Below are 6,429 nucleotides of genomic sequence, written 5' to 3'. Positions count from 1 at the left end.
GACAGGTCACATGTTTTCACACTTTTGTAAATTTTGGTCCATTTACACATTGGGATTAATTGTCCAATTGCAGCTTCAGATGAAGAAGTCCCATGTCACCGTGTTCACAGGGGTCTCAGGTTGAGGGAAGAGACGAGGATCTGACTCCATGTTTCAGAAGGCTGGATTCATTATTTTATGATATGTATTATATTAAAACCATACTAAAAGAACAGAAGAAAGGATTTCATCAGAAGGCCAGCTAAGAATAGAAAAAGAAAGAATGATGACAAAGGTTTGGGGTTCGGACTCTCTGTCCGAGCCAGCTGGGCTGTGATTGGCCATTAATTACAAACATCCAACATGGGCCAATCACAGGTGCACCTATTGCACTTCACAGCAGCAGATAATCAATGTTTACATTTTGTCCCTGAGGCCTCTCAGATTCTCAGGAGGAAAACTCCTAAGGAAAGGATTTTTCATAAAAGATGTCTATGACAGTCCCATCCTCCCAGATTGCTCTCCTGAATTTGCTGGTTTTTATACCTTTGGGGCCTGAAGCTGCAGCAGTGGCCTTGGTTCTCAGGCTGGAAAAGGATTGTTTTGCCTAACTAGACTGTGGAGAGAACTTGCTAACACTTCATATGAAGGTCAGAGTAATGTACTAATGCAGTACAGAATCTGGAAAATATGAAAGCTAAAACTTAAGGCATCATTCTATTCAATTTGAAGGCCTAAATGGCTGGAAGGGCAGTGAGGCATTTACAGTACAAAGATGGAAAAAGAAAGGTTTGTGGCAGCAAAAAACCAGGACCTGAATGTACTGTGCCCAGTATAAGCTGTGGCAGCTGCCCTCAAGGAGGTGGCACAAAGGTACTGATTTAACTGGGCATGAAAAGACAGGCCAACAACAGAGGGGAAGAGCTGTGAAACACCACAGTAAGATATGAACCAATGCCAAATTCATGGATAAGAGACCTAGAGACAGGCTCACAGCCATGAGGACTTCAGGGGATGTGTTACAGATCCTGATTACAAGCTGATTAACAAGAACCAGCTGCTTTAAGAGAAATAGCCAAGAATCAGAAGGCACAGTGGACAAAACACAAAAGCCAATATGAAATCTTGATTTTGGAAGTGATGGAATGATTTGAAGAGGGCAAGGGAGATTCAGGAGAAATTGGAGGGGTGAGATCTGGGCAGGAGGAGGGCATGCTCAGCTTGGGACAGCATTTTCTGTGACTTGCAGAGAACTTTATGGATTGTTGTGATGATCAAAAAGGAAAATGAGGCTGTGTCAGAAACAAGGCTGTGGCAGTGGACAATACATCCCATTAACTTTGGAGAAAAAAAGTCAAAAGAGCTTTAAAGAGCACAGTTGATCATTAAAGGAGAAAGAGGCATTGTAAAGGATATCTAAATCTATGGATGAATAAGGAATAAACATCACTTAGAAATTAAGCACTGTTTCATCATTACAATGAGATCTTGCTAGGATTAGGAGACCTTGTGTGTGTTCATCTGACTAGAAAATCAGGATAAACTAATTACTAGAAAGCCTTTTACCAGAGTGTGAAGGCATAGCAGTCACTCCCCTCCTCTGTCTCTCATTCATGAATTGTTTGAATACACACACACTCATCTATCACGTTTCTGATCCACTGCAGCCAGCAACCTGCTCCAAGCCTTTGTTTATAAGACACAAATTGTTGCTCCACCCTTGTTTGCTGTGACTTTCATGTAATTTTAGGTTGGCTCAGCTTCCTTCATTCTGTGGCCTATTAGATGAGTGGCAGATTTGTTTTTCTAACCTCAAAAAATACAGGACATGACTTTCCAAAAAGTATTCCACACTAGCTTGGTGTTTAATTTCAGAGGCCAGCCATGAAGACAAAAACCAATGAGTAATAACCCATCCTTTCCTCACTGCTTTGCTGAGATGACATCTGTGAATCAGAACAGTGGTATGATGGTAAGCTTTTGAAATTTCACTTTGCTGAGTTTAGTTAACATTCTGAACAGCCTTGTATCTTCTGCCACTGATTAATGAACAGAACTAAACCTGCACAGGAGGAGACCTTAATGAAGGTTCAGTGAGCTCAGGAAGAAAAAGAAGAGATAAGAGATAAAGTCTGGTGGTGTGCTAAAGCACAGACAGGGTGTTTTACAGAAAGATGAATGGAGAAATTGTGTGGTTTCATATGGCAGAACCAGAGGGATGTGGAAGAAAGGGACAGGAGAAAAACAGTCACAAGGGGAAGAAGAGAAAACCAGAAAAAGGCAGGAGAAGAAAGACTCTGGTCTCAAATTGACTCTACTATCACTCTCTTGAGGGTCTGGGCAGTCATGCAGGAAACTGGACAGGAATCTGACAGATGCTGGTTACTTTTCAGCACATATCCCTGAAAAACCCCAAAAAATCCAGGGTGGAAAATGGGTAGAAGCAGTGAATAAATACTTCAGCCAGCACTGCTGCCAAAAAAGAGGATCATGAGATCAGGGCCTGGAGGGAAGATGAAGCAAAGGGGGCGGATGAAGGAACAGAAGGACTAGGAGCAAGAGATCAAACGGGTGGTTACATCAAGTCTGATGAAATTTCAAGCTGCTGAAAGGTCAGTTGCCTTCCCACCCCAAAAACCCTTACACCACATCCAGCACTGACACAGCTGAACGTAGAGACATTTCAATGAGCTGGTGAAAAAAGGCTCTGATTTTTCTCTTTAATTTTGTTTTCTTCTCTTTTGTACCTCCTCAGTGACTCATTTCACCTTGCAGCAGCCATGGGATCGCCAGATTCAACACAAAGGAAGAAAAAGGGATAGGGAATGTGGAGCTACCCCTTTTCAATTAGGTTTTATGCCTCACACTAAGGGGGCAAAGACCAGTCAATAAAGATTTTAAATAGGACATTATGGTAAAGGTTGCACACTGAATAAAGTTGAAAGAGGACTGGGAGAATAAGGAGATACAACAGGTCACAAAATAGACGAGTGGGGGGTACAGCAAATCATTCCTATCTATACTTGTCTTCCAGGGGTGAAAGATAAAGTAAACTAGGAAAGGTCAGAGAACACAAGAACAAAAGATCTGTAAAAAAAATGGACAGCAACAAGTAAAAGAAACTAAGAAAAAAAATCCATCAGAACGCAAAAAGAAGAAAAAAAAAAAAAGCAAAACAGATGAGTTGGAGAAAATGCATGTTTATTAACTGCAGACAGAAATGTCTGAGGAACATGGAGATCTGCCAGAGTCCCTGGAAAAGCCACAGTCCCCTGACCTACCGAGGGGAAAAATATCCCCAAGCCCAGGGGAGAGCAGAAGGGAGAAAGCAGAGAGGGCAGACAAAGAAGTCAGGCTGATTTCAATGTTACTTCTTAATTTTCAGGGAGGCAGACCTACGTCACCTAGTCTGAGTTTAACATTCAGATTTTTGACAAACTTTTTTCTTTTAATATGCAAACCCACACAGATACTTTCATCTAGGCAGTGTCAATATTATTTGTGGTCTCCACTGGGAATCTCCACTGCAGTATTTTGCCCCACCTCCCCCTGGATTCCTGTTTAACTCTTTATTTTTCAGTAAAAATGCCATTTAGATTTAGAATCCTAAATCTTCTCTCACAAAACTGGAACTTAGTATGTTTTATAAAACACTGCCACAGGCTTTCCTTTCCAAAATTTTGGTATTTGGAGGGAAGACCCTGATGTAGCTCAAGCCATGATTTTATGACTCAGTGTCCAGAGTACTCATTGTCATCTATGCACTGTCCCTTCATCTGCCTTTAGCCAGTGCTTGTAGGGCTGCACTGTGAACCAGAGTGAATCAACTTGAGGCAGAATTAACCCTCTTCCTTTAAACCAGCAATCCAGTCCCTTGTGTCACCTCACAAACACAGAAACACCAAGAGAAAACAGTGTGGGAACACGACCAAGCAGCTGGGGGAAGGTGAAGCAGTGGGAATTACTGGAACACCATCACTGCCAAAGCCTCCGTGTTAAGAAAATGCAAACTCAGTAGGGAAAAAGAAACATAGAAAGACAGAACAGATTTGTTTCCCACTAAAATAATTTTCCAGTGTAAGTAAACTGTTAGCTAGAATCACATTCACTGATAAACCAAGAGAGGAAATACAAATGCGTATGAATAAATATAAACCACACCACGGGCAACAGCTACGATTTCACAATCTTCATCTTGGTGTTTGCTAGCTTTTTTCAGAAATTTGAGCCTGAAACATTAGTTCTCTTTCACTATTTTTACTGCAATGACCTCTATATTTTAGAGCAATATTTGACAAGAAAAGCAGCTCAGTTACTGAGAGCCATACGGTCTCCCACATGTCATTTATTAACAAGATTCATGACTTTTTTGCCCTTGGATTTCACAGCAGCTGCTGCTGCACTGTGGCAGTGAGCTGTTGAGACTCAATAGACATCAAAATCTAGAGGGGAAAATACTTCAATAATTATAGATTGTATAAAGCTCCACCATCACTTGTCCAGTCTTCCTTTCTGTTTCATAATCTTCCAACCCAAGCTGATGTGCCTTTTTCTGTCTTATTTTTTCTTCTGCAATGAAGCCAAGGTGCTGCTGCTTTGCTACCCTTCATCAAAAAAGCAGATGACAAGGAGAGAAGGAAATGCACCCCCTCTCCCAGATCCAGTTCTCAGTTTGTGGCAGAAACAATTTGAGGAAGATTCCAGTGAGGTCTGTGATGGAATCTGTGAGCTCCATCATCCTCCAGCAGAAGCAAATCTAAAGTCAACTTGCTGCCTAAGAGCAGTAAAGGATGGAACCCCAGCAGAATGCAGGATTTCTTTTCCTTCAGGAAATCATAGAAGCATAGAATGGCCTGGCTTGGAAGGGACCTTAATGATATTCTAGTTCCAGCCATGCAGGGACATGCCACATTAGACCAGGTTGCTCAAACACCAATCCAAACTGGCCTTAAACATTCCAGGGGCATCCACAGCTTCTCCAGGAAATCTGTTCCAGTGTTGCACCAGTCTCACAATAAACAATTTTTCCTAATATCTAATCTAAACCTACTCTCGGTCAGTTTGAAGCCATTGCCCCTTATCCTGTCACTACAGATTCTTGTAAAGAGTGTCTCTCCATCTTTCTTGTAGGTTCCCTTTGGGAAAACTGCAGTTAGGTCATCCCAAAGCCCTCTCTTTGCCAGTCAGAACAATCCCAATTCTCCCAGCCTTTGCTCCCAGCAGAGCTGCTCCATCCCTCTGATGCCCTTGGTGCCTGCTCTGGGCTGGCTCCAGCAGGTCCCTGTCCTTGCTGTGCTGGGAGCCCAGAGCTGGATGCAGCCCTGCAGGTGGGCTCTCAGCAGAGGGGGCAGAGGGGCAGAATCCCCTCCCTGCCCTGCTGCCCACGGGGCTCTGGGTGAGCCCAGCACACGGGGGGCTCTGGGCTCCCAATGGCCAGGCCATGGCAGCCTCTCACCCACAGCACCCCCAGGGCCCTCTCCCAGGGCTGCTCTGGGTCTGCTCAGCCCCAGCCTGGATTGGTGCTGGGGCTGCCCTGACCCAGGTGCAGCACCTTGGACTTGGTCTGTCAAACCTCATGAGATTCCCAAGGGCTGCTTCTTGAGCTTGTCCAGGTCCCTCTGGATGGCATGCTGTGCATTTGTCTTTTTTTTATAAAATCAAAGAAAACACCCCAAAAAAACACAATAAAAGAAACAATCAAAACTGCAGGGATGTGTTTCAACACAGGAGCCTCTGGAAGATCACTTAGCTCTCCCATAAATAATCCCACTTTGACGTGTAGGAATGTGCTGTACGTAATTTCCGTCAATTGTGGAAATTCCCCAGACGAAGGGATCGACCTCTTCCCAGTGTTGCCAACCAACAGAAAAAGAGGGAACAGGCACAAACTGGTGCACAGGAAGTTCCACCTGAACTTGAGGAACAACTTTACTGCACAAGTGAACACATGCCACAACAGGTAGCCCAGAGAGGGTGTGGAGCCTCCCTCACTGGAGATATTCCAGAAGCGTCTGGATGCAATGCTGTACCATGTGCTCTGGATGACCCTGCTTGGGCAGGGAGCTGGGACCAATGACCCTCTGTGGTTCCTTCCAACCATACTCAGAATCTGTGATTCTGTGACCAGTTCTGATTCAGTTGTGGCTTTCTTTGGAGAGCCAGCAGAGCCCTGGCTGGGTTTTAATATCGTTTCCTGATTGGAATCTACATTCCACCACTGCACCTTTCCTGTTTTTAGCCCCCACCTCTAACAAAACCTACTCGCCCCGGCTGCCAGGCGCGCCCAGCATCAGTGTGTGAAAAATGCGTATTTTATGATTGGCTTTTCGCAAATATTAAAATTAATATTATGTGTGTTGTATTAGAAAGTAATGTTGTATTAATTCTCTTAAGTAGTGTGTTAAATATAGTTTTAGGTTATAACAAAATGTTAAAATAAGAAACTATGCT

The sequence above is a fragment of the Melozone crissalis genome, unplaced genomic scaffold (assembly GCF_028551555.1).
Source record: "Melozone crissalis strain CALT ecotype California unplaced genomic scaffold, PUWL_Pcris_2 ptg000009l_1, whole genome shotgun sequence".
NCBI lineage: Eukaryota > Metazoa > Chordata > Aves > Passeriformes > Passerellidae > Melozone > Melozone crissalis.
The sequence above is the reverse complement of the archived record's forward strand: the minus strand, read 5'-3'. Positions refer to the sequence as shown.